Genomic DNA, 12,018 nt, shown 5'->3' with positions numbered 1-12,018 from the left:
AAGTTAGTTGGTCAGTTGGAGAGTTGGAGCTGGGGACTTGAGGAGTGAGGAGCTCATCCCAGCACCAGAGGACAGAGAGAGAGAAGTTCCAGAGAGTGAGAGAGGAAGAAGGGGTCCTAGGGGCACGGGTAGTGAGGAATCCACCCGTGGGGCCCGAATCCATGCCGACCGTAGTAGGGTGGAGGGACCAGGTCGCAGTGGAGGAACCAGCCCACAGACTCGTGGAGAACTACAAGGCTCAGCTAGCAAGCTGGAGGCTGTGGTAATTGTATGTGCCACACACCATACACATTCACCAAATGTGGATCAAGGGGACCAGGAGGATGTTGCCCAACAGGTTCCGAGGCTGCTGGTTCGGGACACTGTGTGTGAAGGCGCAGGGCAGGAGAGGCGGGAGACAGTGCAGTGAGACAGCCAGGGAAGGAACATAATTAGGGGGTTCTGGTAAAGTGCACCCCAAACTACATGAGAGCTGGCTGGACCACTGACCCGGAGGACATAGCACCCCAGCTGGGGAATGTCATCTGGAAACAGTGAGTAAAGTGTGGAAACTGCACCATGCTGTGTCCTCTGATTTATTACTGCGTCATCTGCCCTGCATCACAACATTCACCATCATTGACTTTAACACCATAATTGCCCTGGGGCCCAGTTCTACCCATGGAGAGCCGTAGCAACTCTGCTGCATCACCATCAGCCCCTGCGGTCCCCTTAAGTAGCATTGACCACTCATTGGTGTCACAAATTAACTCCCTATAGACTTAATTCCCCTTGTTGCGTTCCCATGCGGTCGGCGTGCACATCAAAATGATGCATCTGCATACATTCGCATACATCCGCATGTCCTGCATACCCAATGTTAAAGATCGGTACGCAGGATGCATGCAGAAGTAGGTGGACCTAAATGGGAGAAGTGCGGAAGTGGGCGGAGCTTCAGGGAGGAAGTACGCAGAAATCTGCAAAGCCCCGATATGCAAGTGTGAACGTAGCCTTAAGGTTAGGAATTTGCGACTTAAGTATTAAGAACTTGGCTCCAAAGAAAGGACAAAGCAAGGGGGAAGTCCTCCAGATGTAAGTGAATAGGTAACTGGTGGGAGCTTTAGGCCACTAACTTATACTTTTTCTGCATACATTTTATGCTACTCCATTTCTTCATTCTTGTAATTCACATTTTTAGACAGTCCAAGCTCACCTAATGTGTTCAGTGCAGAAAATAAGAAATGTACTAACTTTTCTTGGGCATCCTGAGAGGAAATAGAAAAAAAAGAGTGCCCTAATATATATGCAACATTAATATGCAACATTAATATCTCAAAAAAAGGCAAAAAAATGTTCCAGCTTATGGTAAAATTTTCAGAGTTATCTTTATTCCATCAAAAAATAATTTAAAAAAATATGGTGGACAGGAACAGGAGCAACCGACATGTTTCGAAAACGGTTGTTCTTTATCAAGTTTACATTCCCAATCAACAGCTTATTCCATGGACTTATGGGTCCCTGTTTAAGTCCAGATTCAAGTATAGGGGTTAAAGGGTGGTGGCCAGGGATCTGATAAGTGTAGTAGCTTGCGCCAAGCCTGTCTGTGGTAGCCATTTTAGAGCTGCCAGGCGTCCACTGACAGAGCCTCATTACAATGGTTTAACAAGATATGGTACATCTTGAAACATGGTTTTTCTTGAAAGTAATAGTATTTTTAAATTGTGCTAATTTCAAAATATAGCCATCCTATCATGTATTAATATATATCTGTATCATTGCACTGTTGATTGGGGTCAAATTGTACTATTCTTTACATAGATGCAGGAAAAAAGAGGGGGAACAACACTTAAGTCTTCAGTGAGGATCTCTCTAGGCATCCCAGTTTGCTCAGTAAATTACTTTCTCAAAGAATAATCTAAAGTTTTAGAAAACAATCACAAAATTTATGAATGGCTGCCCACTCAATCAGATATTTCTAACAAATAACTGTTGTCTTATTGGATATAAATAAAAACGAAATACGTTTTTAATTTTCTAAATGTTAAAATACTTAATTGCCTGCATAAACACTCTTTTCTCAATATTTTTTACTTCCATTCTTTTTTTCTGCCAAAAAGTTGAGTCATCCCCTTTGTTGAAATTTTAATTATTAGGTTCACATTAAGAATTGAGGAATAATAAAATAATATCTTCATTGCACATCTTTATCAAATCTCAATTAGTTTTTAATCCCATAAAATATTTATGCACACACAATAACCCAAATGATGCACTAAATTAAAGTCTTGTTATCAATCGAATCACAAGCAATGAGTTGAGGAGGCCAGAGTAGGGGCCAAAAGAGTATTTTATGCATGCATTCCGCAGTAATTTTTAATAAGCGTTTAAATCTTATGTTTTTAATAAAACAAAACAAACTTCCAGAAGAAAAGGTTTGGGAAAAGTTTAATTATTATGTTTTATGTTGAGCTCCATTTCAAAGAATTGATACTTTGAAATTAGAAAGTATTATATGCCTAATATTTACTAAAAGTTTAAAGGAGTTGTCACTTTTGGTCACTAAAAAAAATTCTACTACAATAAGTTGACATTCATGGGGCAATCTGCACAGTGACGCCTCAGTGAACAGCTGTGATCTTTAAGGAAAATCTGGCAGCAAGTGTTCTTACAGTTGTGCTCAAAAGTTTACATACCCCTGCAAAATTTTTGCTTTCTTGGCCTTTTTTCAGAGAATATGAATTATAACACCAAAACTTTTCCTCCACTCATGGTTAGTGGTTGGATGAAGCCATTTATTATCAAATTACTGAGTTTTCTCTTTTTAAATCAAAATAACATCCCAACACATCCAAATGACCTTGATCAAAAGTTCAGCCTGATGATTTTGGCATGATAATATGCACATATGACACGAATGGGTTTGAATGGCTCTACTAAAGGTAACATCCTCACCTGTGACCTGTTTGCTTGTAATCAGTGCGTGTGCATAAAAGCTAAGAGAGTTTTTGGGATTCAAACAGACTCTTGCATCTTTCATCTAGCCACTGACGTTTCTGGATTGTGAGTCATGAGGAAAGCAAAAGAATTGTCAACAGATCTACGGGAAAAGGTAGTTGAACTGTATAAATTAGGAAAGGGATACAAAAAGATATCCAATGAATTGATAATGCCAGTCAGCAGCATTCAAGCTGTGATTAACAAATGGAAAATCAGGGCTCTGTAAAAACAAAACCACAGTCAGGTAGACCAACAAAAATTTAGTCGGCAACTGCCAGAAAAATTGTTCGGGATGCAAAGAAAAGCCCACAAATAACATCTGCTGAAATACTGAACTATATGAAAACTAGTGGTGTGGCTGTTTCAAGATGCACAATAAGGCGGTACTTGAAGAAAAATGGGTTGCATGGTCAAGTCGCCAGAAGACAGTCATTACTGTGCAAATGCCACAAAGTATCTCACTTACAATATGCAATATGCAAAGTGCCTCTTCTGAGAAAAAGAGGACTTAACTCTATAGCGCCACCTGTTGGAAGTAGCGATCCTACAAGTCACAATCAACCCTTTAACGAGTTGTGCAATATGACTTAGGATAAAAGCCAAATCAGTATCTCAATTCGCAGACACGGTGTTTCGGGCTGTTGGCCCTCGTCAGTGCGAAGCATGAGAACTGATTTGTCGAGGTGAGAGGCTCTGGACTGGGGTTTAAGGGGTAACGTTTCTCCTTATGGAGAGTGACATACGATCTGGCTTGTCAAGGTAAGGAGGCTTATTCGCCGTGCAATGCTCCTCTGGGAAATTAATTATGCAAATTGCCTCTTCTGAGAAAAAGAGGACTTAACTCTATAGCGCCACCTGTTGGAAGTAGCGATCCTACAAGTCACAATCAACCCGTTAACGAGTCGTGGCCAAAGCCAAAACAATTGTTACCTCTCCAGGTTTAAGAGGTAGCTTCAGAAAAATATACAATCATGGTCAGGCCTCTTGACAGAAGTGCAAACCTCATGTGACACTATTAAATTTGGCTTAGGGCTAAACCTTTTCACAACTGCAAATGGCAAAAAAAACGTTTGTTCTTGCTGGGCTTGGGACATCTGCTGATGTTTCCCGGTCTTGCAGCGCTTGGGACTCCCAAGGCTCCTGCAAGCACTGAGACTCCAGTGTAGAGCAATACCTCTGACCGGCAGCATGATTGGAACCTGTCTGGCTCAGGTCCCGATGATGTGAATCCTGTGTTATCCTCTAGATGCCGCAATCAAGACATCTAAAAGTTAGTGAAAGAAAATGGGCTCCTTCTCTCACCCTTCCGTCATCCATGTATTGCAACGTATGAGACCAGCAATCAGAGAGATAAAAGTTGAAGTTGCATACAGGGACTAAGTAAATAAGTAAAAAAAAGCTACATTTTTTTAAACAACTAAAAAAAAAATCACAAAATAAAAAAAAAATATGAAACCAACTGGTCAAGATCTAAACCTTTGCCCTATGTCGGTCAACTTCCAGAGCTCAAATGATGCCCGTCGAGAGACGGCACCCAGCCTTCTCCTCACCAGGCCTAGGAGACACCTGCCATTGGTCAAGCACTGAAGATCCACGAGGAGACATCATCCAGAGGACACCTGAGACTACAGAACAATGATATGAGTGAGCCAGGCAGTCACTTCCATCCATAACGTACGGTACAAGAATCGGTCTGCGTTGGGACAACAGGTGGGAGCCGGTTGGTACACAGGAAGCTCAACATTCCTTGATAGACTTTGTCAGAAGGACTTGCGACCTAGCTGGAAAACACGGTGACCCCTAATAGGGTCATTGTTGCAGGAAGTAGGAGTTCCTAGGAACAAATGTCCTACCTTTGTAGGAAGGACACAAGTATAATTCTTGAGAGACTTTTCCATTATTCTCATTGTATTTTCAAAGTCATTGTATTTTTATTGCTGTATGGTTTACTGCGGTTTACACTGTTTCATATTATTAAATGTTCCCTAACCACTATGAATTCCCACTATATGGGATAGAAATTAATTGTTCCTTGACTGGTCTCCGTCTTTACATTACTGCTGAACAAAAAGTGGAATAAAACACGATCAAAAAGACAAATGTAGATAAAAATGGTATCACTGAAAATGTCATCTTGCCCGGCAAAAAAAAAGTCACCATTCAATTCAGTCAGCGGAGAAATGAAAAAATTATAGCTCTCAGATTACAGCGATGCAAAAATATTTTTTTTTTATATAAAATGTTTTTTATTTTGTAAAAGGGGCAAAACATTAAAGAAAATTGATATGTGATGCCTCTGAGGGTCCAGTCGCCACAGAGGTAGTGCACCTCAGCCAGAGGTGTGGTACTCTGCTCTCGGGTAAGGAGGGGGCACTACCTGAGACTCACACTAGCATCCAACATCACACCACTCCAGGTCAGGGGATCTGGGCGGACCCTATTGAGGGAGGGCCCCATCTCAGGCTGGAGGGGGAACTAGGTAGAGGGTGTGGGTAGAGTGTGACAGTTGTAGGGGGAGCTGAGGAGAGTAGATGTGAAGGAAGGAGCTCCTGAGAGAAGGGGTCCTAGGGGCCAGGGAAGTGAGGAATCCATTCGTGGTGCCCAAATCCACGCCGATCATAGTTGGGTGGAGGGACCATGTCCCAGACTCGTGGAGAACTGCAAGACTCAGCTAGCAAACCGGAGGCTCTGGTATCTGTAAGTGCTATAGCCACATCCACACATATTCACTGAAAAGGCAGCCACATAGGGCCAAGGGGACCAAGTGGATGTCGCCCTACAGGACCTGAGGCTGCTGGCTTGGGACACTGTGTGTGAGGCATAGGGCAGAAGGGCGAAGCCAGGGTAGAGAGATGGCCAGGGACAGTACACAAGAAAAGGAGTCTTGGTAAAGTGCACCCAAGTTACCTGAGAACTGGCTGGACCACAGACCAGGAGGACACAGCACCCTGCTGGAGACTGCAACCACCATCTGACTGTGAGTAAAGAGAAAAAACGGCACCCTGCTGTGTCCTCAGAATTATTACTCCCGCCACCTGCACTACAACATTCACCATCATTGACTTTAACACTTTAACTGCCTTGTGGCCTAAGCTCTACCCGTGGAGAGCTGTAACACCTCTGCTGTATCACCAACTGCCCCAGTGGATGTGAATCGCAGCGTCAGCCATTTTCTTTATTGCCGAACACCACGGGTGGCGTTACAAACCAATCCCCTATAAACTTTATTTCCCCTTCATTTCCATTTTATTGGACGCCCAGTGCCACAGACCAGGTCACTGCTGCCGTGGCTACCCCTAAAGAACCGTCAGACCCGGCCCGGGTACCCCACGGCCCTAGTGGGTGCTCCAGATATAAATGTGGTATCGCTGTAATCGGACTGACCTGAAGAATAAAGCTGCCTTATCAGTTTTACCACACGGTGGAAAACATGAAAAAATACCCAAAACCCAAAAAACACATCCTGAATTGCTGGCTTTTGTTCATTGTGCCTCCCAAAAATCTGAATAGAAAGTGATAAAAAAAATTAGGTGCCAGTAAATGGTACCAATAAAAATGTCAACTCGCAAAAAATAAGCCCTCACATGATCCTGTCAGCAGAAATATAGAAAAATTATAGCACTCAAAATATGGCGATGGAAAAAAAATTTTTGTATAAAAAGTGTTTAGTGTAGTGATTTTAGCCAAACTGAAAAACGTAATGCAAATCGTATCTCGCTGCAATAGCACCGACCCGGAGAATATAGCTGCATTATTTATACTGCACGAGAAACAGCGTAAAAAAATAAATAAAATCAATTCTTGACCTGCTGTTCATTTGTTCATCCTGACTCCCAAAGATTACAATAATGCTCAGCTAACATTTATCCTGCACTCTATGCTGAGCGCTTACACTTGGGTTTCTTAGTAAATCTCCAAAATACATGAATGGGGTCACTTATTGGAGGTTCTGCTGTTCTGGGACCTCAGGGGCTCTGGCAATGTGACATGGCACTTGCAAACCATAGCGGCAAAACATGAACTCTAATATGGCGCTTCTTCTCTTCTGAACTTTGCATTGTGCCTCAAAAGTAGCTTTGAACCATTAGTTGGTGTTGTTCTCAGAAGAAATTGCTGCGTAGCAAATTGTACTATTCATTTTCTCCTATAACCCCTTTTGAAAATTACAAACTTGGAGCCTAAACAACATTTTAGTGGAAAAATTGTAATATTTCATTTACTCAGCCTAATTTTATACAACTCTGTGAATCACCTGATTCATTTTTGTAGGATTTTTTTTTTTTTTTTTGCGGCTCAACGTTATGAAATTCTGTGAAGCACCTGCTGGTTCAAGGTGCTCATCACACATCTAGATAGATTCCCTGAGGGGTATGGTTTCCAAAATGGGGTTACTTGTGGCGGGTTTCCACTATTTAGGTGATCATATTGGCAGGTAATTTTTACTGCATAAATTATAAAAACAGAAAAAAAATAGTTTTTCACTATTTCATTTCACTTGGAATTTTTTTTTACCTTTCCAAACATTGAATAGTCATATGAATAGGGTGATTCAATACTTCAACTTGTTCTCAAAAAACAAGCCCTCATAAGGCTATATTGATGTAGATATAGAAAAAGCATGAATGAAGATGAAAAAAACAAAAGGGCAAAAGAAAAATTTGGCTTAATCATTTACGGATTTAAAGGGATCTTGTCACCAGAAAAATGCTATTAACCTGCTGATATGGGGTTAAACTGCAGGTGAATAGCGTTACTATGCTGCTCAGCGCTTGCACTTAGCCTAAGGCCGGCGTCACACTAGTGAGTTTTACGGACGTAAGAGCGCAGAAAATACGTCCGTAAAACTCGCCAAACAAACGGCACAATTATTCTCAATGGGTCTGGTCCTATCAGCCGTATATTACGGATCCGTATTATACGGCTTTCTACGGCCGTACAAAATCGCAGCATGCTGCGTTTGTCAGCGTATTGCGCAAATAATACGCCAATGAAAGTCTATGGGGGCGAGAAAAATACGGATTCCAGCAGTGTGACTTGCGAGAAATACGCAGCGGTGTTAGTGAAAAGCCGGTAATTCAATTGCCGGCTTTTCATTTCTCCTTCCCAAACCCGACATGATATGAGACATGGTTTACATACAGTAAACCATCTCATATCCCCTTTTTTTTTGCATATTCCACACTACTAATGTTAGTAGTGTGTATGTGCAAAATTTGGTTGCTGTAGCTGCTAAAATAAAGGGTTAAATGGCGGAAAAAATTGGCGTGGGCTCCAGCGCAATTTTCTCCGCCAGAATGGTAAAGCCAGTGACTGAGGGCAGATATTAATAGCCTAGAGAGGGTCCATGGTTATTGGCCCCCCCTGGCTACAAACATCTGCCCCCAGCCACCCCAGAAAAGGCACATCTGGAAGAGCCCACGCCAATTTTTTCCGCCATTTAACCCTTTATTTTAGCAGCTACAGCAACCAAATTTTGCACATATACACTACTAACATTAGTAGTGTGGAATATGCAAAAAAAAGGGGGATATGAGATGGTTTACTGTATGTAAACCAGGTCTCATATCCTGTCGGGTTTGGGAAGGAGAAATGAGAAGCCGGCAATTGAATTACCGGCTTTTCACATATATCGCGCTGAATTAAATATAAATACAGAATATATATATATATGTGTCTCAATGACATATATATATATATATATACACTCACTGGCCACTTTATTAGGTACACCTGTCCAACTTCTTGTTAACACTTAATTTCTAATCAGCCAATCACATGGCGGCAACTCAGTGCATTTAGGCATGTAGACATGGTCAAGACAATCTCCTGCAGTTCAAACCGAGCATCAGTATGGGGAAGAAAGGTGATTTGAGTGCCTTTGAACGTGGCATGGTTGTTGGTGCCAGAAGGGCTGGTCTGAGTATTTCAGAAACTGCTGATCTACTGGGATTTTCACGCACAACCATCTCTAGGGTTTACAGAGAATGGTCCGAAAAAGAAAAAAAATCCAGTGAGCGGCAGTTCTGTGGGCGGAAATGCCTTGTTGATGCCAGAGGTCAGAGGAGAATGGGCAGACTGGTTCGAGCTGATAGAAAGGCAACAGTGACTCAAATCGCCACCCGTTACAACCAAGGTAGGCCTAAGAGCATCTCTGAACGCACAGTGCGTCGAACTTTGAGGCAGATGGGCTACAGCAGCAGAAGACCACACCGGGTATTATTATTATTATTATTATTTATTGTTATAGCGCCATTTATTCCATGGCGCTTTACAAGTGAGGAGGGGTATACATAATAAAAACAAGTACAATAATCTTGAACAATACAAGTCATAACTGGTACAGTAGGAGAGAGGACCCTGCCCGCGAAGGCTCACAATCTACAAGGGATGGGTGAGAATACAGTATGTGAGGGTAGAGCTGGTCATGCAGCGGTTTGGTCGATCGGTGGTTACTGCAGGTTGTAGGCTTGTCGGAAGAGGTGAGTCTTCAGATTCTTTTTGAAGGTTTCGATGGTGGGCGAGAGTCAGATGTGTTGTGGTAGAGGGTTCCAGAGTAGGGGTGATACGCGAGAGAAATCTTGTATACGATTGTGGGAAGAGGAGATAAGAGGGGAGTAGAGAAGGAGATCTTGTGAGGATCGGAGGTTGCGTGTAGGAAAGTACCGGGAGATGAGGTCACAGATGTAAGGAAGAGACAGGTTGTGGATGGCTTTGTACGTCATGGTTAGGGTTTTGTACTGGAGTCTCTGGGCAATGGGGAGCCAGTGAAGGGATTGACAGAGGGGAGAGGCCGGAGAATAGCGGGGGGACAGGTGGATTAGTCGGGCAGCAGAGTTTAGAATAGATTGGAGGGGTGCGAGAGTGTTTGAGGGGAGGCCACAGAGCAGGAGGTTGCAGTAGTCAAGGCGAGAGATGATGAGGGCATGGACTAGGGTTTTTGCAGATTCTTGGTTGAGGAATGAACGGATTTGTGCAATATTTTTGAGTTGAAGTCGGCAGGAAGTGGAAAGGGCTTGGATATGTGGTTTGAAGGAGAGATCAGCATCAAGGATAACCCCGAGGCAGCGAGCTTGTGGGACTGGGGAGAGTGGGCAGCCATTTACTGTAATGGATAAATTCGTTGGGGGGGTCACGTGAGATGGGGGAAAGATGATGAATTCTGTTTTGTCCATGTTAAGTTTCAGAAATTTAGCGGAGAAGAAGGATGAAATAGTGGACAGACATTGAGGGATTCTGGTTAGTAGGGAGGTGATATCTGGTCCAGAGATGTAGATCTGTGTGTCATCAGCATAGAGGTGATACTGAAAGCCATGAGATTCTATGAGCTGTCCCAGGCCAAAGGTGTAAATGGAGAAGAGCAGGGGCCCAAGGACTGAACCTTGTGGGACTCCGACAGATAGGGGGCGAGGTGAGGAGGTGGTGTGTGAGTGGGAGACGCTGAATGTCCGGTCTGTTAGGTATGATGAGATCCAGGATAGGGCCAAGTCTGTGATGCCAAGGGATGAGAGGGTCTGTAATAATAGGGAATGGTCCACTGTGTCAAAGGCAGCCGACAGGTCGAGGAGGAGGAGAACAGAGTAGTGTCGCTTGCTCTTGGCGGTTAAGAGGTCATTGGTGACCTTAGTTAGCGCAGTTTCAGTGGAATGGTGTGACCGGAAGCCAGATTGTAAGCGGTCAAAGAGGGAGCAAGAAGAGAGATGGGAGGACAGTTCAAGGTAGACGTGTTGTTCCAGTAGTTTTGAGGCATAGGGGAGAAGTGATATAGGGCGATAGCTAGATACAGAGGATGGGTCAAGAGAGGGCTTTTTGAGGATAGGTGTGATGGAGGCATGTTTAAAGCTTGAGGGGAAAACACCAGTTGTTAGTGATAGGTTGAAGAGATGGGTTAGGGTTGGGTGTTGTGAATTTGCTTTTTGCTCCCTCTAGTGGTTACTAGTTTTTTGACTCTGGTTTTTCTGTCATTCCTTTTATCCGCACCTGGGTCGTTAGTTAGGGGTGTTGCTATATAAGCTCCCTGGACCTTCAGTTCAATGCCTGGCAACGTAGTTATCAGAGCTAGTCTGCTGTGCTCTTGTCTACTGATCCTGGTTCCAGTTATATCAGCTAAGTCTGCCTTTTGCTTTTTGCTATTTGTTTTGGTTTTGTATTTTTGTCCAGCTTGTTCCAAATCTATATCCTGACCTTTGCTGGAAGCTCTAGGGGGCTGGTGTTCTCCCCCCGGACTGTTAGACGGTTCGGGGGTTCTTGAATTTCCAGTGTGGATTTTGATAGGGTTTTTGTTGACCATATAAGTTACCTTTCTTTATTCTGCTATCAGTAAGCGGGCCTCTCTGTGCTAAACCTGATTCATTTCTGTGTTTGTCATTTCCTCTTACCTCACCGTCATTATTTGTGGGGGGCTTCTATCCAGCTTTGGGGTCCCCTTCTCTGGAGGCAAGAAAGGTCTTTGTTTTCCTCTACTAGGGGTAGCTAGATTCTCCGGCTGGCGCGTGTCATCTAGAATCAACGTAGGAATGATCCCCGGCTACTTCTAGTGTTGGCGTTAGGAGTAGATATATGGTCAACCCAGTTACCACTGCCCTATGAGCTGGATTTTTGTATTCTGCAGACTTCCACGTTCCTCTGAGACCCTCGCCATTGGGGTCATAACAGTTTGCCAGGCCAGTATTAAATGTTTAATGCATTGCAGAAGAGGGATTATAAGAAAGAAGATTCTGAGTTTTTTTTTTTTTTTTCTTCTTCCCCTTTACCTCAGAGTGGCTATGCTTGCTGCAGACATGAATGTCCAGACCTTGATTACAAGTGTGGACCAGCTGGCTACTCGTGTGCAGGGCATACAAGACTATGTTATCAGAAATCCTAGGTCAGAACCTAAAATACCGATTCCTGAACTGTTTTCCGGAGACAGGTTTAAGTTTAGGAATTTCGTGAATAATTGTAAATTGTTTTTGTCCCTGAGACCCTGTTCATCTGGAGATTCTGCTCAGCAAGTAAAAATTGTTATTTCGTTCTTACGGGGCGACCCTCAGGATTGGGCTTTTT

Source organism: Ranitomeya variabilis, chromosome 2, assembly GCF_051348905.1.
Source record: "Ranitomeya variabilis isolate aRanVar5 chromosome 2, aRanVar5.hap1, whole genome shotgun sequence".
Taxonomy (NCBI): Eukaryota; Metazoa; Chordata; class Amphibia; order Anura; family Dendrobatidae; genus Ranitomeya; species Ranitomeya variabilis.
Note: the sequence above shows the minus strand (reverse complement) of the source record.